This window comes from Octopus sinensis, linkage group LG2, assembly GCF_006345805.1.
Source record: "Octopus sinensis linkage group LG2, ASM634580v1, whole genome shotgun sequence".
Lineage (NCBI taxonomy): Eukaryota > Metazoa > Mollusca > Cephalopoda > Octopoda > Octopodidae > Octopus > Octopus sinensis.
This window is the reverse complement of record NC_042998.1, coordinates 137,462,890-137,485,359: the sequence shown is the minus strand read 5'-3', so window position 1 is coordinate 137,485,359 and position 22,470 is coordinate 137,462,890. Positions and strand designations below refer to the sequence as shown.

Here is a 22,470-nt window from a genome sequence, read left to right as displayed (position 1 = left end):
TGACAAAGAGACAGCAGTTTGTATCAGGTAAGATCTGAGAAAACCATGTGGTCATGTGATCCATGCATCATGTGACCTCATAGCTGAACTCTTTTGAATCTCATTGGACAGCTGCATCTAGGGTATTGTTAGGGGTGCTGTCCAGCAGCACCATGTTGACAAAAACTTGTTGGAAACTGTCACTACAAGCATATTGGATCACATAGATAGGATCCACTTGAACCTAGTATGTAGTGGCTTTTGTGGTTACAAGGGAGCTGTCAATGGAGCTAAGAGCAATCTTACATTTTTGCCAGAGACAACTCAGGGTTGAGCGGACCTTTTAGGTTTTGCCAAAGGCCATGAGAAACTCTTTTAGTGTTGGTGTTATAACAAAAATGCACCTAATATATGCTGTAAAGTGGTTGGTGTTAAGAAAGGCATCTAGCTGCAGAAACCATGTGAAAGTAGATATTGGAGTAAAATGCTGTCAGTTCTCCAGCCTATCAGTTCCTGCCAAACCACCCAAACCATGCTAGCATGGAAAGCAGATGTAAAATGATGATGAATTGAAAATCTAAATTTAACACAAATTTGAACCAATGTAATGAGCTGATTTTCATAAACTATCTTGAGTGGTTTTCAACACAAGCCAAACGTTCAGAGAGTCACTCCATGGTTGCTTGATATGTTAGAAATAACACCTAACTCTCTCTCCTTTTCTCTTCTCTCTCTCTCTCACATCATACTCTACCACCTTTAAAAATAAGGACATATTGAATAATGTAGCTTTGTGATAAACAGTCTTAAGAGATGGGATGATCATGGCTGGAATGCTTTTCCTCAGAGGCCTACTTGACCTAAGCTGATTTGGGGCTAAGCAAAACAACATGAAAGCATAGCTTCTTGGACAATAAAACAATTCACAGTAAACATTTATTGTAGTTAGTATAATGTCAGTTTAGTTACATAACCAGTCTTCATTGTGTATGACAACACAGCTAAGTGAAAGGGTGAAGTGATGCATCATTAAATATTCAACAAAAGCCAAAGCTAAATCTCAGAGGTGAGGACCTTGTCTGCACTCATACTGCAATAACTTCTCTTGCTTACATTCCTATGTTAATTAACATGAAGAGATTTTACCTTATAAGGTGAGACAAAGTGAGGCGCAGGTGTGGTTGTGTGGTAAGAAGGTTGCTTCCCAACCGCTTCGTTTATGATTCAGTCCTGCTGCGTGACACCTTAGGCAAGTGTCTGCTACTATAGCCTTGGGCTGGCCAAAGCCTTGAGAGTGGATTTGGTAGACAGAAACTGTAAAAGGCCCATCATATATGTATATATTTATGCATGTGTATCTTAGTAGCTTTGTTTGTTCCCCCTTCACCACTCGACAGCCAGTGTTGGTGTGTTTATGTCCCCGTAGCTTAGCAGTTCAGCAAAAGAGACTGATAAAATAAGTACTAGGCTTACAAAGAATAAGTCTTGCGGTTGATATGTTTGACTGAAAAACCCCTTAAGGTGGTGCTCTAGCATGGCCACAGTCAAATGACTGAAACAAGTAAAAGAATAAAAGAAGAAATTGTACAAGAGTACACATGAGCTGAGACAAATCCACTCATATCCATAGAGTACAAAGGTTGCTTACTTAGCCCAGAACCTTTAACTAGTAAGCCACTTTCATCTATACACTTGAAATAGATCACACTCACTTTATTGTCATGCATGTAGACACTAGCTATAACAAATCTGAACACAAAGGAAGCTTTCCCCACCCTCCTGCAAACAAAAAAAAAGGGAACAAAAAAGCCAATGGTCAACCCACCTTTGTGTCTAGTGAAATGCAACATTACAGTCGATAAATATCTTAATGTTTATTTGAAAAGGTACTTTTATCTGAACACCTACACATGTGCATGGAGAGAGAGAAAGCTAATAGACACACATACACGTGTATGTGTGTGTGTATATGTATATGTGTGTGTGCGCACATCTACATATAATATAATATAATATATAATATAATACAACCTTATCAGCAGTTTTACAAACTAACAGAAAAGAAATACTCAACTTAGCAACAAGTGACTATAAAACATATCTTTTAATTTCTACTGACTTGTAAGTTAGCTTTCTGATATCTGTTCACAAATTTACAGAAATCTGTGTATGAGGGGCAGCCATGTTCTCTAATATTGCTGGTAAGGACACTTTTTTACTCTGAAGATGGTCCTTAAACAAAACTTGTTTAAATTTGCAAACTTTAACTATTCTTATCAATAGAGACTTCGATAGTTTCCTTGTGCTCTGGGGCTTATATCCACTGATCTCTGGTCAATTTTGACCATTCAGTTCCATGTAGTTAACTACAATTGCAACAAACTTGTTTGGTTTTGTGGACTGGATTTAAACATAAACTAGATCTTATAAGCCAAATGGGGGTTATTATTCCTAAAAACTTGTAGTGATCCTACAACGGCGTGCGCTCGCGCACCGTCCATTTGTATTTCGCGCGTGTTGGTGCCTTTACCAAGGCAGAGAAAGGAAGGGCCCTCTCGCACATGCGCGAACCACCGGAAGCACGACCCGCTTGCCTATCGTGGTAGTTAGCGAGGCAAGGGGGTCGTAGAACGTTTGACCACTAGCAGCAGCAAGCGGCGACTTGGGACCCAGCGATTGAAGGCGGCGGTCACGCATATATTCTCTCCGGTTGATAGCAGCAGTCGGCCGAATGCCTTTAACCAAATTGTTGCCGACCACATTCAACTTCCCTGTTCGACGCCATCTTGACCCCTTTCTGGTTTAGCGGCTGACCCCTTTCTGGTTTAGCGGCTGGACATTGTAAATATTACAATCTATTAACTTTCAGCCTTGCGCGCCCAGAATCAAGGACATCAGATAACACACTTATTGTTATTGTTACCAAGAAAGAGAATAAAGTAGTTATATATATTTTACGTCTGCGTCTTGTTGTTTCTGACTAGTAGAATTCTGGATTTTAAAGCAACGACTAGTGATTGCTTTCTTGTACCCCGAAAGTACAAGACAAGACACTCACACTAAGTTTGTTTCAAACTCTATTCATAATACAGGTGAAAGTAAATGGATAAAAGAGTCAAAATATAATACATCTTTATTAACAGTTAAGAAAAGAAAGAATATGAGGTGTTAGATATATTCAGTCCTATCAAGTGGTGGTGTTGTGATGTGATGTGATGTGATGATGATGTGAAGGTGGTGACTATGCTATAGTAGTGATGATGGTGGTCATGAAGACAATGAAACACTATTGAGCATAAAAGAGAGCATTAAAAGCATGTCTGGTGGGAATATAAAAGTAATAATAATAAATTTAATAACAACACCGACAATAATAGTAATAACAATAGGTAACCACTCGAGTGGAAAGTATGCTGATAAATATGGAATTCAGAAATGTAAGGAATCTAAAAAAGGTATTGAAGGAATGAGAAGTTACTATTGTCTGAAAACTATGGAACAACAAGATATAGACAATACCATGGCTAGAGACAAAAATATAACAAAAACACTGCAATTCACAGTTCTAATGAGGTTTTATTTTGAACATATAAGTGCTGCATAGCAACTAAATATTCATGTGATGAGTAAAACAAATGAGTTTAGTTCTTGTTTCATAACTAATTTATAGCAATACTAGGCAGTTATTCATATATCAAGTAGTTTAGGATGAGAAACAGGATCATCATCATCATAATTTAATGCACAATTTTCCAAAGCAGATTTTTTTATGGTTGGATGCCTGTTTCATTACTAATACTCACCTCTTTCCAAGCAAGGTAATATTTCCCTCATAGAGAGACATGATTTTCTCAGAAGACTTACTTGTAAGATAATGATGCTCATTTACAACCATCATGTAATGTTTAAATAAAAGTACACACACACACACGACATGATAAAATTCTTTCAGTTTACCAACCAAATTCACTCACACTCACAAGGCTTTGATTAGCCCAGAACTGTAGTAGGAAACACTTGCCCACGGTTTCATGCAGTGTGATTGAAACTAAGACCACATGGTTGGGAAGCAAGCTTCTTAATGACACAGCCATGGCTGTACCTATAAAATGTGTTTGTGTGTGTGTATGATGTATATAAAAATGGAGCTCCAAGATCACTTGAAGGCACCTATATTAGGCTTGTTATGAGGGTTCAAAACATCTCATGATGTGGGCACAAGAGGGGATTTATGGATACATTCTCCTTATCTCTACTATTACTGCCCAAGGCAGGGTATGCTTTACTGGTTACTGCTATCATGCTAAGCAACAGGCAATATCAGATGTTATATTTTGTAGACTTGTGCACTTAAAGAAAAGACAAAGAGCACTCAACTACATTGATGTTATTGGCATAGACACACAGCATGAAATTGAAGAACTATTAAATCTAATGGGGACAGAGATTCCTGGTGTGACATTGTAAAAAGGAACCTAGTTGCAGCCACTTGAAGAAGAAGAAAAGTAAATATCTAATGATGAGGTTAACTGAAGGTGCTAAGTATCTTACAATAAGTCTTCATGAAGCTTGATGTTTGTTTATATTTAGCACCAAAGTGATTAAAGAAATAAACTTCGGATAATCTATTCAAGAACTACAAGACTTCATCCATAGGGCTGGTGCCTGAATTGTCACTTTGAAGTATTAATGAAATGAAAAACCTATCTATTCATGTATAGGATGTTAATGCTATTGTATTTAACTTTGCCCAGAAAAATTTGGTACCTATCATCTAACTAGATAAGTTGTGTTCAAGGGTGTGATATAATTAAATATTACACTCTTCAACAGTAGTTTATATGTCCTCTAAATACAGTAGTCTATATGTCCTCTGCATGTGTACAATATTTAATTTTTGTATTTGGTTTGCAAGACACTTGTCATGAACTTGTGTGTTGAAACATATTTTGTTGTATCATGGGAAGGTCATTATACCAGTAATAAATACATGCACTGGTCCTATTTCATTTCTTTTATTATTAGTGCCAACTGATTAATTATTTAACCAATTAACTAACCAATTGCTTGATTAATCATTTGGTCAATCAATCAATTAGCTGGGTTTGTCAAAGTCCATTTGTCATCATTCACAACCTCATCAATGACATATGCTCTCCGGACCTAAAACAAATCTGGAGTAGAGATTATTTCCATGAAGAAGACACAAATGGAGACAAAAAGTACTTAGACAAAGTTAGCTGATTGATTGATTGACCAAACAATTGCTTAGTTAATTGGTTAAATAGTTAACCAATTTGCAAGCAAAAAATAGAGAAGTGAAAATAAAGCATATGTGTTTATTATTTGCATAATGACCCTCCTGAGATACAACAGTACACCTAATCAATGTTAGAATAGAAAGAGATAAAAATGTTGAAAGATAGCCAAAATATATATTTCTCCTTTCGTTTAAGATGCCAGGAATAATATAACAATCTATGATATAAAAACAAAAATCACATGCCACTATTGGATGAAGTTTCTGTTATAGCTGAGAAAAAACAATATAGCAGAAATTAAGGAAAATCAGAATCCAATAATTAAGTTGAGCACAATATAATTACCATTACTAGAATGCTTTTAAATATATCTAAATCTATAATGTAATTGTTCTACAGCATTGTGGTATCATGAAAAATGAAATTCTGAGCTACGAATATTTATGAGGTTATAATATATTTTGCTTTAAACGGTATATCTAATGTAAACTTGATAAATCAGTATATTAAAGAAAGCTAGTCTAGCTTAGTTAGGACTGGTTTTAAATAACTGTCAGATTCATTAATTAAAAACCAGTCTAATATATTTGTCAATAATCCAGGTTTGGTTTCTACTTGGAACCATTTCATTTATACCATTAATTTTTAAAAAACATTTTTGTTCTAATCAAGGCTTAATGACACTGTAACATAAAAGACTACAGAAAAGCAAAAGAAGGGACCTACCAATTCAAAAAATGTCCATTGACAGAAAGCTAAACAGAAGTGAATATCATAGACTAAAGGAAAACAAAATGGTGGTAATGAGTTCCTGAGAGCAGCAGCTTGTGGAAAGAAGCTATAAAAATAAAAGGATTCAAGATTAACAGGAAGCTCAACAGAGAAACAATGTACCTGGAAAGAGAAGTGAGTGACATGTTTAACCCTTCTGTCAAATTTAATGCTTATTTATTCATGCTGTTTTGGAATTAATCATGCCTCATCTCTTAGCTTTGAGATTTCAATGATGTGATTGTATATTTTCAGAATGACATTGTAGGGTAGGTGTGAGAGGTCAGGTCTGGCCAGTTTGAACATAAAACTGGTATAGTATTTGGATTAGAATACTAAACAGTTAAATGACTTAGTTCTATATTTAAGAGATGAGGAATTATGTACATTATTTACATTTGACGGATATTTGTCCTCATCTTGTTTGTTGTTAACACAACTTTTCGGCTGATATACCCTCCAGCCTTCAAGTTTTCTTGGAAATTTCAAACCTGGGTTCTCATTCTTAAGTTATTTTTTGATATTATTATTATTAATATTATTCTGGAATCGAACTCGGAATCTTGGGGTTAGTAGCCAGCACCACTACGCCATATGCCCGTGGGCAAATATGGAGTAAATTTTAGGGCTTATAAGTCTAATATTTTCTTATCCTTCCTTAATACCAGTTCCCATATGCGACTCATATCTGCACTCGGTCTGCTTAGGAGGTTATTGTGTCCTAGCATATATGCTGCTTTTTTTAGTTTATGTATTTTCCAGTAGTATTCTCTGTCTATTATTTTAACTTCATCCCACGGGGAGAAGTGGTGTCTGTTTTTCCATACATGATCAGCTATACCCGATTTATCAATATCTCTTCATGTCACAGCTTTGTGATATTCATCTACTTTTATTTTGAGGGGATGGCATGTTTCGCCTTTGTATAACCTACCACAGGGATGGACTACATGCAGTCTTTGGTCATATTCTCTTCTACTGGTGGTTTTACTTGAAGGAGATATTTGCAAAGTGTTGTAATACTCTTGAATACTGTCCTGATGTCATATGGGCCGCATATGTTTTGTATTTTTTTGGAGAGGCCTTTCACATAGTAGACAAGGGAAATGCTACAGTGGTGATGAACAAGTCTGACTACTCTGAAAAATTGGCAAGTTTTACAAGTGATGGTAGCTACAGTAAAAGAAAAGAAAGACCCAACTCTGAAAACAGAGAGGAAGTTGTCACAAATCTTGATCAAGAACAAAGATCATTTTACACCAATGAAGTACAGACAACTGACTTGACACTACAGTAAACTACCACACATGTACGGTCTCCCTAAGATTCACAAGGATGGTATTCCATTAAGACCTATAGTGAGCTGTAGAGGTTCAGCATGTCATCCACTGAGCTGCTTCCTTGTGGATATAATCAGTCCATTAGCAGAAAAGTCCACATCGTACGTGAAGAATTCTATCCACTTTACAGAATTGATCAAGGATACTCCTATTGAATCCAACCAGATAGTGAGTCTAGTTGTGATAAGTCTGTTCACCAAAGTACCAACTGGTGAAGCACTATCGGTGATTCAAGAAAAACAAGTGATAGACACCCATCTAAAAGAATGCACTAGTATACCAATAAGAAACTTGATGGAAATGTTATCCTTCAGTGTAGAAACTACCTACTTCAGTATGGACACTGATATATATTTACAAGAAGAGGGTTTAGTTATGGGTTCACCCTTATCACCGATAATAGCCAATACATACATGGAATACTGAGAATTTGGGTTTAGGATCAACACCACTAAAACTAACCCTATGGCTGCGATATGTTGATGGCACCTTTATACTCTGGCCCCCACCAGGAAGATGTCCAAGTGCTATTAGATCATATGAACTCAATAAAGTCATCCATACAGTTAACAATGGAAAAGGAAAAAGACAATCAGCTAGCGTTCCTGGATGTGTTAATAACATGCACCAATTATAAATTCAGGACATCCGTATACTGCAAGCTGACCTTCACTGGATGATACCTAAACTTCAACTCCCACCATCCATACAGTGTAAAGAGAAGGACTGCTCAGTGCCTAAAACATTGAGCAAAGAATATAAGTAGCAATCATGATACACATCACGAAGAAATGATAAAGTTCAATAACAATCTATTAAGCATCAACTACCCCCAAAAACATACTATCCATTCCAATTATGAAGAAAAATGAGAATGAAACCAATAAACTGTCCTCAGTCTGTCTACCCTATTTGAAAGGCCTCTCTAAAAAGATACAAAACATATGCAGCCCATATGACATCAGGACAGTATTCAAGAGTAATACAACAATTTGCAAATATCTCCTTTTAGTAAAACCACCAGTAGAAGAGAATATGACCAAAGACTGCGTGTAGTCCATCCCATGCAGCTGTGGTAGGTTCTACAAAGGCGGAACATGCCACCCCATCAAAATAAGGGTAGACAAACATTGCAAAGCTGTGAAAGGAGGAGATATTGATAAATTGGGTATAGCTGATCATGTATGGATAAATGGAGACCACCTCCCTCTGTGGGATGAAGTTAAAATAATAGACAGAGAACACCACTGGAAAATACATAAACTAAAAGAAGCAGCACATATGCTAAGACACAACAACCTCCTAAGCAGACCAAGTGCAGATATGAGGAGCACATGGGAACTGGTATTAAGGAAGGATAGGAAAATATTAGATTTATAAGCCCTAAAATTTACTCCATAATTGTCCACGGGCATATGGCGTAGTGGTTAAGAGCATGGGCTACTAACCCCAAGATTCCAAGTTCGATTTCCAAGCAGAGACCTGAAAAATAATGATAATAAAAATCTTCGAAAAATACCTTAGGAATGAGAACCCAGGTTCGAAATTTCCAAGAAAACTTGATGAAAGCTGGAGGGTATATCAGCTAAAATGTTGTGTTAACAACAAACAAGATGAGGACAAATATCCGTCAAATGTAAATAATAAGTTAAAAGTCTTGACAGAATGTACTAAATCAGAAAATTCATCAGTGCAATGAGCATGGAAATACAGAAAAGACACAACAATGATACATTTAGACAAAGAGCCAAAATTTCAAACATAGTAGAAAGAAGGGACCTGCAATTTTTTCTTCCTCCTAATATATATATTGTGTTTTTAACACAGTACACTTATAAGAGATTTATCTTTGACAAAAACTGCAGTATCTTGCCTGTCAACAGTGAATATATTTTAAGCCCGATATATATATATATATATATATATATATATATATATATATATATATATATATATATATATATATATATCCACTTATACCAATTGATATTCAGTTTATAGTAATTAAAAGCAAACCCATTACTGCTGCACTGTAAAGCAAACAAAGAACTGCATTAATAACATTGAAAGGTACTTATTTTCTTTCTATTACACATGAACCCGAAAGGAATATCTACAAGCTATAGCTAAAGAACAAGGAGCTTTTCTCATCAACTAAAATCATTAGCAAACACTACTGCACCATATAGAGGAGAATAAAGCACAACAAACTAACCCATAGCTAATAAACAGTATTTAACACCAATCAACTCTGATTGGATAATGTTACCTTCAAAATCAATATATTTGTCCTGTTGTTCAACTAGTATTCTAACAATTTTGCTTTAGAACACTCCATTATGGAAATTGTAGGTAACCTGATTCAAACAACATTAACAATGCTAACAACATGTATAATAAAAGTAAATTAAATAAACTTGCTAGTCTTTGGGCTGCCAATCAATGAGAGGAGCAAAAATAGTTTATATTTCCTTAAAAGAAGCAGATAAACAAACATCTTTGAAAGCATTTCTTCCAAATAAAGGTTTGGTTAGTTTAAAATGCTATTATCACATGGAAGTAGAGTCATTGAAGTGCCAATGAGTATGGGTTATTATGATAATAATACATAAACACATTATATATATTACACTGGTAAAAAAAAAAACAACTTTAGTCCTCTGCTTGGGTATATTTTAGGTGAAATATATCATATTGAGCATGCTGATTCTGAAAATCACAACCATTTTAACCCATCACATCTACTTTACTTGTTTTTAGCCATTTTTGTAAAAATCGGCTAGTTTTTACTATTTTATGGATTATTGTTTGGATAATGTTGATATTGCAAATCAATGCAAAGTATATTTCAAATGGTCTACAACATTATTCAAGATCGTTAGATCTTGTTGTCCAAGTAAAAAGTTTACCATTTTTAAATCAATCCACTTATGACTGGAGTAGTTAATACTTTCCATCACCTGTTTTATCGGCTCATACTTTTCTTTGAGTGTAGTGGAGTGCCCAATCAGTATGGAAGCATACATGTTTGTGTTGAGTAGAAGTACACACTTCAAGCTGCACTTTGAAGTATTGATAAATAACAAGCATCATATTCATCAATGCCCAATCTAAGAAGTAACTGTTCAATTTCTTTACAAAACACAAGATCGTTGTTTTGTTCAAAGGATGGGGTGAACTCAGCATCTCAGTTGCAGTAGAAAGTGACATTTGTTTTAGCTGCTAACAAATTTTTCTTACGAAGGCATGATGCTAACAATTCTGCTAACTCTTTTGGTAAATTCAGGTCTTGAATTAAGTCCCTCAGTTCATTTTGATTGAACAGTTTTGGTTCATTTGCTGATTCAAAACAGTCAAAAGCACTGTAAGCTTGAATGGCATTATCAAGATCTGGGTCAGAATCACTTTCAGTCATCTTGTACTCTAGTTCTTGTGCAAGTCGTGTGATTACAGCGGGAACTGGAATATCAGCAAATCCCTTGAAAACTGGAGCTAGAAAATGTTCAGAATGTGGTATGGGCCGAATAGCAGAGAGAATGGAGAGGTAGGATATTTTCTTTCTGTTCTTCTTGTTGAATTCAACCAAACTAACCATGCAAAAGTAGCAATCATCGTGATGATTCTTCAGTTCATGCCATATCACTGGAATCCTAAATTTAAGGGAGGTTTGAGTACCTTTTGTCCACAGGCGTATACTCTCCTTGCATGACTTGCAAATGATGTGTGACGCCCATGACTTGTCCTGATCTCCAAGTTTAATATTGAAATACATGTAGTAGGCCGTCTCTTAGAAATCATTGATTTGTTTTCTATTTTCTTTGAATGTAAACTCTCCACAAGTGTAGCAGAACAAATCTGGATCATTTGTACAGTACCTTGAGGATACCATATTTATTTCTTTTCTAAATATATGAAAATGATAAAGTATGATCATTCATATCCACACAAATTTTTCATTGTATTCCTACAAACTTGAACAACATCATATCCCAGCAGAATCTACTACTAGCAAGGAATACTAAACTTTTCCTATAATGCTAATAGATGTTCTAATGATTCTGACAAAAGTAACTATTTCCCAGTCAATGTGAGGTGTGCCTAAATACAGTGAGTTCAGTAATATTTAAACACACTGATTGCAATGCATTGATTCAGAGGCGGTGGAATGCAAAGAGAACAATGACAACCAATCAGAGAGAACAATGACATCATAAAAAGCCAATCACTGTCTTCTGAATTCGATGTGTTTAGGCGCTCCTGTCAATGTGACAACAAACAAAATTCATAAATCACAAAAGAAAGAATTTGTTATTGTTTTGTGTGAAGTCTACCTGGTGGTAATTCCATCTACAAATTTCTGATTATACAGCTTTTAGTATCACAATAAAGGACCACTTGGGATTGTCAGGTTCATCTGTTAAAAATGGCATTACTTTTAATTTTTTTCTTTGTTAAATGAGCAAACAGCCTAACAGTAATGTTTATAGTGTTTGTTTCAATGCCAATTTGCATTGTTATAGTTTGAAGAAGTAAAAATAGTATTTAGAAATATCAGGATACAATAGCATTTTTGGTCAAAAATTGTGATTAAAAAAAAAAAATGGTTTTTTATACAGCCCAAACCTGATGTGATGGGAGAAAATAGATGTCATTTCTGGATTCAGCACCCCAAAATTAGCAAAGAAGAAATTGTGTTGACCAGTGTTATATATCAATCAAACATAGCTAGGAAGCCTACTTTGCTACCACATGGTTTTGGGTTCAGTTCCACTGCATAGCAGCTTAGGGAAGTGTCTTCTACTATAGGAATGAGCTAACCAATACCTCATGAATGAATTTGCTAGATAGAAACTGAAAGTTTGTGTATGTGTGTGTGTGCGTATATATATGTACACAACAAGGAATAATGTTTGTCTCTATGGAAACAAAAGGATTTATAGGACTGCAAAAAAGAAGTGCTCAAATGTAAATGAGACAAAGATAAAGAGACATTAATCATAGAACAAACATCAAATTCGAGTCAACGACTTTATATATAACACCATACCTCAAACATTTGATCAAATATAAATATTACCATGGTTCTTAAACATATAAAAATATACGTATACATAAAAACACACAAGGTAAAAATATATATGCAAATAAAATACAAATATATAGAATGGCCTATCAAAAGGTAAATATAAATGACTAAACATTCATAAAAATTCTAAAGCATGTCATGCTACTAAAAACTAAATAAACTAAGATAAAATAAAATACCAACTGACTAGAAATATTTTAAAAGGTTTTTTTTTACTCCCCTCACACAAGAGTACTTCCAAAAAGTTCACTTCTTAAGCATTATGAATTGATTTTGTAGAACTCTTTTTGCTTATGGACTCTAACCTACCATGGTTTTAAGAATTGAACTTATTAATGTTTGTTTGTATATATATATATATATATATATATATATATATATAGATACATACATACATACATACATACATACATACATACATACACACACACACACATACTAATAGCCAGAATAGTAACGACTACCAAAATTCCAATGCGACACGCTTTCATATTTGTGAAAATCTCTTCATATGAAACTAATGGCTACCTTGTTAAACCACAAATATAGTGTGTGTGTGTATATATATATAACAGGAAGGTTTATGAAAATAAACAAAAGACGAAGGCAGGTGGAGTACAAACAAATAATGTATTAGTATGGCGCTCAGGAATAGAAATAAAACAAGTCTTTTACGTTTCGAGCCTATGCTCTTTGACAGAAAGATACACAGAAAAGAAACAAGGAGAGAAACAAGGAGAGAGAAAAAAAATTGCGTGTAGGGGCTAATGATCCAACATGGCATTCATATATATATATATATATATATGTGTGTGAAGGTGTGTGTGTGTGTTTACATCACTGTAATAAGCAGTTTGGCATACTAACTGACAGAATAAGTACCAGATTTAAAAAAAAAAATACAAGTAGGGGGTTGATTTGTTTGACTAAAAGCTTTCAAGGCAGTGTCTCAGGATGCCCACAGTTCAATGATTGAAATGAGTAAAAGATAAAGATACGAGGAAATATGGTAATTTTGAAAGATTTAAAATGAGAACTATTTCACTCACTTTTGAAGCTGTTAAATATATTCTTTGAGTATAACGTGGACATTGGCAGAGCCTCAGAAGAATACTGCTCCTAGACAAAAATAAAAGTAATAATGAGAGTTGAAATAGCATAAATGTGGGCAATAAGAGATGGGCAGATGGACAATGTGAGAGGGTACAACAGGTAGACAAAATTCAAAAGTGATGGACAAAAAAAACACAAGAAAAATATAACAAATACAGTGTACAGTGAATAGTACGACAAAAAAAAGGGGGGAAAAAAGTAGACTGATATTTTGGGTGAACCCTTTATCAAAGTAAGAAACAAGAAAAGAAGCAATATTGGTTTGAAACATGTATCTTTCTGTTACATGCTGTAGAGTGTGTGTTTAAGTATTACAATGAGACCCCTTTCACAGTGAAATTATTATCAATTCTAAATTAATTTAAGATCATTAATAAATAGTATTTTTAAAACATTTTCTCTGGTTATATGAAATAAATATGTTACCAATATTTAGTAATGTGTGATGCATGAGATAAACTGCAAAGGCAGTAGGCAATTAAAAAGGCTAATAATATTTAAAAGGTAGGACTATATAAAAAAAGTGAGTGTGGAAATGTCTTAGAATTTGTTAAGTCCAAGTCAGCTTGGGCTCATGGTCAAAGGTTATTCCAGCCATAATCATCCTGTCTTTTATTCAGACAGTGTATGTAGCTCTATATAACCTAATGTAACATTTTTAAAGACTATAAGCTGTAGAAACCCCTGCCAGGGCAGACACTGGAGCATGATGCAGTCCTTGGGCCCATCAGATCCTGTCAAACCATCCTGCCCACAACAGAATGGAACAGGGAAGTTAAATGACAATGATTTAGGATGCATTTTGCAGATTTGGTTGCTATTTCTTGCAGGTTGAGCAAATGCATAAGAGAGAGAGAGAGAGAGAGAGAGAGAGAGAGAGAGAGAGAGAGAGAGAGAGATGGTTTCACTAATTCTAACCAGTTGGCTGCAGCCATGCTGCACAAAACCATGGTCCACAATTGCTTGAATACTGGGTAGTTTTATTCATACATTTTATGAAATTGTTGCATTTTATGAAACTGGTTGTTTGATCTAGGTTTAATGCTCGGCCTAAGTGACCTGCAAACAAACAATATTTCATGCCTTTTAATGCTTAATTGTAAAACTCTTCAACCAATTAATCAGCTGTTACAATTGTCCAGTGTTTCTATAAAACACTAAAAGAAACAAACAAATAAAAAAGTAAACAAAAATCACAAAAGACTTAGCAGAGGCATCCTTGTTTTATTGTTCTTAAGTAGTTACTTAGAAAACTTGCTTGTATTGAATAAAGAAATAATCAATATTTGCTTTAAGAAAACAAAAAGATTTTCCTGGACCGAGCAAATAACAACATTGACAGAAACCAGGAGCCTAGTTCTTAACCGCATAGTTAAGTAGTCAAGTACCAAGTTATAAGTTCACAGTGTGTGGGTTCAAAACTAGAGGAGAAGTCTACTGAGTATATGGGCTACTGCAATATCTTAGATAGCGTCAGTTCCTAATGCTACAAAGACCAGGCACCAGTTATTTTTGTGTTAGACTTGTGTCAGCCTAATCAAGAGTTAGGCAACAACTGCACATGGTTCATAAAACAAATTTTAGTTTCAAAATTATGCAAACAAAATAACCATAAAATAAAGCACCTGAAATTGTATAAATAAAAAGATGACAGATGAAAGAGGCTTGGTAACTGTAGACAGACTGTCAGACAATATGCTGTCATACACTGACACACACATGTAAACGTGAGACAGTAACTAAGCAAACAGTTAAAAAAGAAAAGGATAACAATGTAATTAACAGCTGTGTTGCTTGGTAACTGATAAAACAAGATTCTTACAATGGTAAATCAATGGATTGGTAAATATTACTCAGAGGCTGGGTTTATGGTGGGATTTTTGCAGGAGAACAGACAAAATGGTTTTGGCTATTTTTTAATCTTTTTTTGTCTGTTGTTTTATGAAATTCAGTAAGAAATACCAAAATTTAACATGGAAAATATTTAATCTGTATGGTATCATGGTTGAGTGTCTTCTACTATAGCCCCAGGTTGACTAAAACCTTATAAGTGAACTTGTTAGATGGAAACTGAAAGCCTAGTGTATGTGTGTGTGTTTGTTACATGTGGTTGAGTATAATATTCCTAATTCCTTTAAGGTACTGAGTAGGCAGAATTGTTAGAGCACTGGAGAATATGTTTTGTGGTGTTTAGTTTGACTCTTTAAATTCATAGCTCAAATTCTAACGCGGACAACTTAACCTTTCATTCTTTTGGGAGTTGATAAAATAAAGTGTCAGTCAAGTACCAGGATTGATAGCATTAACTAAACTCCTCCCTTGTTTAAATCAGAAGATGTTGTTTCTAACTTGCTTATATAAAAAAGATTGCTAACACTTATACATCTATTATATAAAATCCGTTGTCTGTCTCTGTATGTCTTCTAGGATCTCGGGCATCCTCCATCCAATTATGCTCAAATTTGATATGTAGATACCAACGATATCAGGGCGTGTATAAGTCTTGAAAAAATTACAAAAATCGATTCCAGGTGAGAATGTAATCGATAAAGCCGTGGGAACGTGCAAGTACATCAGCTATTGCTATTGATTCTACGCATATGCAAGAAAAATGCACAGTGTCTCAAATTTAGGTTAAATCAGTGTTTCTCAAAGGGAAGGCCTATGGGATGGTTGAACAAGTTGTTTTGAGAAAATTTGGTTTAAATGTTTGGCAACACAGCACTGTCCATTGGAGGGGGGGGGCGTTTTGCTCGTGATGTAATAATTTGCAAACTGCTAATTAATAAAATTACAAGTCTTCCTCCTATGCATCAATTAAAATATTAATTTTTAACTCTGACACACAGACACGCATTTATAGAAAAGGTCTGTAGTCACCTATATCAATCCATATATATCATTTATATTTATGCTATCAGCACCAGTGTAAGAAAAAGTATGGCTGTGTGGTTAAAAAGCTCATTTTGCAACTATGTGACTTTGGGTTCAGTCTCACTGTGTGACCCCTTGGGCAAGTGTCTTCTGGGCCAACCAATGCCTTGTGAGTGAATTTGGCAGACAGAAACTGTGTGGAAGCCACTGTGTATATATGTGTGAGTGTGTTTGTCCCTCCTGCACTGGACAACCAGTTTATTTGTCTCAGTAATTTAGTGATTTGGTAAAAGAGAATGATAGAATCAGTACTGGATCTAAAAAAAAAACAAAAGAAAAAACAATTGTGGAGTGAATTTGTTTGACTAAATCCTTCAAGGTGGTGCTTCAACATGGTCACAGTCTAATGACTGAAACAAATAAAAGGTGAAAAATAATGCCAATCCCAGCTGGATTTGAACTTGGAATGTAAAAATGAAGTAACTGAATCATCATCATTTAGCATCTGTTTTCCATGTTGGCATGGGTCAGATGGTTTGAGTGGAACTGGTAAGCTGGACAGCTGCATCAGGCTCCAGTCTGAATATACAAAGTAAATTCTCTTTACAACAGCTTCCTGTTGATCCCAGAATATCTAATGCAGTTAATAAATATTTCAATTGTCACATCAATAACCAGTTAGTCTCCAGTTCCAATTCCTTTGCCTTCACAATTAACCACATCAGCCATTATTCTTAGATAGATATTGAACTCTAATCCATTGTGTTTTAGAGTATTACTGTCAAGCTTTACAGACTTGTAAGTAGTCACAACATTCAATGAAGATGGCAGCTGAACCACAAGTTCAATGGATGAAATCCAATTAACACATGATATAATCACTTGGAATACTTAAACTGCTGATTGTTAGTCTAATTATCACACACACACACAATAATGATTACGGTGATAATGATGTTAATGCTGAGGATTGTGATAATACTGATTATGACGAGGATAATGACAACGATGATTATGACAATAATAATTATAAGCCCCCACCCACCTAAAAAAATGTACTGATAATGATATCAGCTACTTCATGTGTAAATCTGTTTCATGTTGCATCATGCATAAATGTTTTTTTTTTTGTAAGTAAACATCATCTAATCCTTAAAGAAAAAACAAAAAAGATTTTCTTTTGACAGACTGAGCAATATAGATTTATTGGAAGGTAAAAGTAAATCAGATTTTTAAATCAATACCATAAAAAAAAGGTGTACATATTAGCATCTGTACTAATTAATTGATGAAATGATAAGATTGACCAATGTGTTATATAATCTATAATATGCCAACCAGCGTGAGAATATCCATTGTTCTGCATGTTAAGTGTGAGGGGCAGGAAATACATGTGTAAGTGTACATATGCATACATGTGTCTACTACACCAGCTCAGATTGTAAGAAGTTAGCAACTGAAATGCAGCTAATGATTTACAAGTGACAAATAATATGAATTTGGGATAACTTGATGCGGATTGTGTTTTTATATATTATATGTATAGGTAGGGGGGCTCCGAAAGGGGTCTCAGGGAGTAGTGTCCCTGTCTTCCTGAGCTAGTGTTCCACCACATTTCTTAAAAATCGTGGCAGTGGCCTTGGTCTCGGGACCACTCATGTCTAGAAACTGAGGTTGGGGGTAAGCAAGGGTATGCTCCCTATAGAAAATCCAGCTCCAAAAAAGCCTCATGATAGCAAGGGAGAATGGGCACCAGCCAGCCAGCCAACCAACCAGCCCAAAGGTTGGGGTGGGCTGCAACCACCTGCCTCAGGTGCTATAGCATTGAGGTAGATCCAGCCACCCCTGTTAATGGGGACAAAACCTGGATTTAAAACACTTGATGATGATGCATCATCATCATCCTTTGGTATGGTTAAACAACCAATCCCAACCAGCTGGGATTCACAGTACAGGTTGTATTATTCATCCTTTTGATTGCTGAATACAAAATGTTGCTTGCAGGACCTCTGTTTGGGTGATTTCCCCACCGGTTCACCATCTCACCCTTGTATGCCAATCTGTTGCAAGGATAATCCATTTATAGCTGAGTTGACTGGAGCAATGTCAAATGAAGTGTTTTGCTCAAGAACACAATGCACAACTAGTCTTGGAATTAGTACTACAATCTCATGGTCACGAGTTCAATACCCTAACTGCTAGGCCATGCACCTTCACACTATGTCATAAATTTAAAAACTAAAACAAATGTATAATACATAAAACCTGGTTTATCATACCTTATATGGAGGAATAACAGAACTGATAGAGTGTCAGATAAAATACCTTGTGATATTTCATCTGGCTCTTTAGGTTTTGTGTTCAAATCCTGTCAATGTCAATTTTAACTAACATACTTTGAGGGTCGATTAAATGAACAACTAGCAAAGAACTGAAGCCAATGGTATTGACTAATCCCTGCCTTCAAAACTGCTGACATTGTGCCTAAATCAGAAACAATTATAAACCTTACAATTGTTAGTGTGTCAGATAAAATGCCAAGGGTACTTTATCAAACATATTAAATGTGGAGTTCAAATCCCATCGAAGTCAACTATGCCTATCATTCTTTCATAGTTGATAAAGTAGCAGTCAAGTGGTCATTGGTTTTAGCTAATCCCCTATCCCAAATTTCAGACCTTGTGCAGATGCTAGAAATGATTATTATAAGGTGATTGATTGCTAGAATCCTAAGAGTTTTGGGAAAAAATGGCTTGCAACATTTTTTTTGTTCTTTATGTTCTGTGTTCAAATCTTGCAGTAGTCAACTTTGCTTTTCATCTTTCAGCAATCAATGAAATAAAGTACCAACGAAATACCAAACTTGACATAATCGACCATACTCCTACTTACTGAATTGACGATGAAAGGAATTTGAACACTGAATGTGAAGCTGGAAAAAATGCTGCTAAGCATTTTGAACTAATGGATAAAGAGAACTACAGGCTATAAAACTTGATAAAACAAAAAAAGCCCTAACTGATATAAGAAGTTTATAAAGGAAATTATGAAACAGTTTGATATATCTAAATACATAGAAAAGCACCTGTGGCAGTGACATATAAAAGCACTCATGCAGTGTCATGTAAAGTGGCTGGCATTAGGAAGGGTATCCAGTCGCAGAAACCATGCCAAATCAGACTGAAGTCTGGTGCAGTTCCCCATTTTGCCAGCTCTGGTCAGACCATCCAACCCATGCCAGTATGGACAATGGATGTTAAATGATGATAGAAATATGTAGAGAACAGAAATGATGAAACTATATAAGCTATATAAGTATGGGAAAACACTGGTTGAAGAGAAGAGTAAAAGAAATATTAAAGGCATATAACAGATGATATAGCCTAGACAATGATAAAAGTGTAGTGAACCCTTGCTAAGCCAGATGTTGAATAAATTGGATAAAATAATGACTGCTAATGTTGATTTCAGCCTTCATCTTTTTCTGAGAATGTCATAGAGGAGTATTTTCTGGGTGTATTAGGTGAGGGCTGCACTCCCATCAATCTTTCACTTGTTTTAGTACCAAACTGTGGCTATGCTGGGATATTGAAGGGTTCTAGTTGAATGAATTGATCCAAGTACTTATTTTGCTGAACTGATAATTACAGTGATGTAAACAAACCAACATTGGTTGTCAAGTGGGGCCAAACGCAAAGACACACACACACACACACAATGAATTCCTTTCAGGTTCCACATCCCAAATCCATTCACAAAGCTTTGGTTGCCTGGGCACACAATGGGACTGAACCTGGAACCACCTGACTGGGAAACAAACTTAAATTCATCATAATATTAAGCTCATTGAATAATATAATCCTAATTTTTTTTGTCCTCTGTTACAAAGTATTGCAGTAGTTGTTTTGTGGCAGCTATAAATATCCTATAGGTAGTTGTATTATGATATAGAGCTGGACAAATGGTGAGACAATGAGAAAGAATGACAAAAATAAGAGCTGAAGGCAAGCAATCACTTTTACATCCATCTTTAAAGAATATATTTTTTCTTTCTAGCATTTCAACTCCTTGTAACTAACCTCTAATTCTCCCCTTCCTCTCTTTCTATCACTCTATATTATGCCAGTTATGTATGTAAGATTTATGTGGGTCACTGAAAGCACATACACAACTGTCTGTATTTGATAATCAGGCTGTTGTTTTAACATGCAACAAACACATATAAAACAAGGAGAAAATATGAATCATATAAACATGCATGCACACACACACATCATCATCATTTAGTGTCCATGTTCCATCCTAGTATGGGTTAGACAGGATCCAATGCATCCAAGAACTGTTATTGTTCTCCAGTGTCTGCATTGGCATGGTTTCAATGGCTGGATGTCCTTCATAATGCTAACCACATTACAATGTGTACTGGGTGCTTTTTCTTGCCACCAGCATTAGTGAGGTTGTAATGCAGCCTGCAAGACTACAAAACCCAAAGGAAGGAGGCAAGTTTTATGCTAGGAAATGGGGAGAAATAGGTACAGTACAGGTTCTTGTTGAAGAGGAGCTATATGGCTATTTACATTTAAAGGAGAGAGAGAGAGAGAGGGAGGGATGGAGAGAGAATGAATGAATAAGTATTAGCTACAAAGAGATAAATAGTCATGATGAGGTGTCCGGGTGTCTCCACCTCAAATTACAAGGTCAGTAGAAGTAAGTGGGAACAGAGAAACATAGTATGTGAAGGTGCCTGACCTAGTGGTTAGAGAGTTCCACTCATAGTTGCAAGATTGTGGTTTCAATTTCCAGACTCGCTGTGCATTGTGTTCTTGTGAAAAGCACTTCATATCACATTACCCCAGTCTGTTCAGCAGTAAATGTGTAACCTTGCAAAGGATTGACATTTTGTTCAGAGGAAATGTTGGCCATCCCATCTAGCCCACTGGGTGCCTTCATTTGAAAGCTACAAGGATGCAAGGAAACACATTGCAACCAATGATGTACAACAACATCTGATAGTTTGGTCGATACAGTGATAGCTATATATATCATCATTTAATGTCTACTTTTCATGCTGGCATGGGTTCAATGGTTTGACAGGATTCAGTGAGTCCTAGAGCCATGTGGTGCTCCAATGTCAACTTTTACAGCAAGATAGCCTTCCTAATGCCAACCACTTTATAGTGTATGCTGGGTGCTTTTCTTGTGCCACTGACACCAGTGAGGTTGTCAAGATAAAAGAACAGGGAGAGGATATCATTAGTCATTTGTTTTTTAACACTTTTTGTTACCATATTTCCAATGAAATACATTGCTTTAGTTTCAATTAAGTTTGAAAATCCTAAAGAATTTAGTAAAATTACTGTATGGAACATAAAATGAAATTTTGATGCAAGATTTAAATTTTTAAGTTTCTTGAAATTTTTTATTTAACTTTAAAGCAGAAAGTTTAAATCATAGATGCAGGGCATCCCAGGCAGGTTGGTATCAAAAGGGTTAATTGAAAGGGTGGAGCCAACACTATTATTTAAGCAATATTGCTGGTAATTTCGATCTTGTTATAAGGTTTGGAAAAGCTATGAACTGAACAGTCTGATATTGTTATTGTAAATGGGAATCTCAGTATTAATGAAATTATACCAGGAAACATCAATTAGATGAGGCAGCTTCTTGTTAGACATTATCTGGCAGCTAGCTGCTTCTCTCTGGTTTGAGCCTGTTTGAGTGGGTTATATGTCATCAAAAAGAGCTGCTTTAAAAATTCTAGGCTCTATAAATACTAAAGAAAAAAAAAAAATACTTATCTGAAAATCGGTACAATTATGTTGTTGGCAAATGCAGGCAAAGGGTATAACAGTTTGTATTGTGGATTAGGCAAAAAGTTTAATATTTACAGTGTATTATTTGTTACTTGTATGTTTCATAATGTTTATTTTATATATTGTAAGGAGTGGTAGGCAATATGTAGAACAAACTACTCAGACATTACACCAACATCTTAATGGATATAAAGAGGTGTTTAAACTTAGCAAGAATCAATACATTTATAAAC

The 22,470-nt window shown here is 35.3% G+C and overlaps 1 protein-coding gene across 3 annotated transcripts in view; it reads right to left on the bottom strand.

Moving 5' to 3' along the window:
• The window catches only part of LOC115227619 (transmembrane protein 45B-like), a 93,557-nt gene that overhangs the window by 47,716 nt on the left and 23,371 nt on the right, over positions 1 to 22,470 (bottom strand). For all 3 annotated transcript variants that reach the window (XM_036499656.1, XM_029798393.2, XM_029798399.2), the window contains exon 2: positions 13,487 to 13,556. The gene's annotated coding sequence lies outside the window, so the exon portion shown is untranslated. The remainder of the gene's footprint in view (positions 1 to 13,486; positions 13,557 to 22,470) is intronic.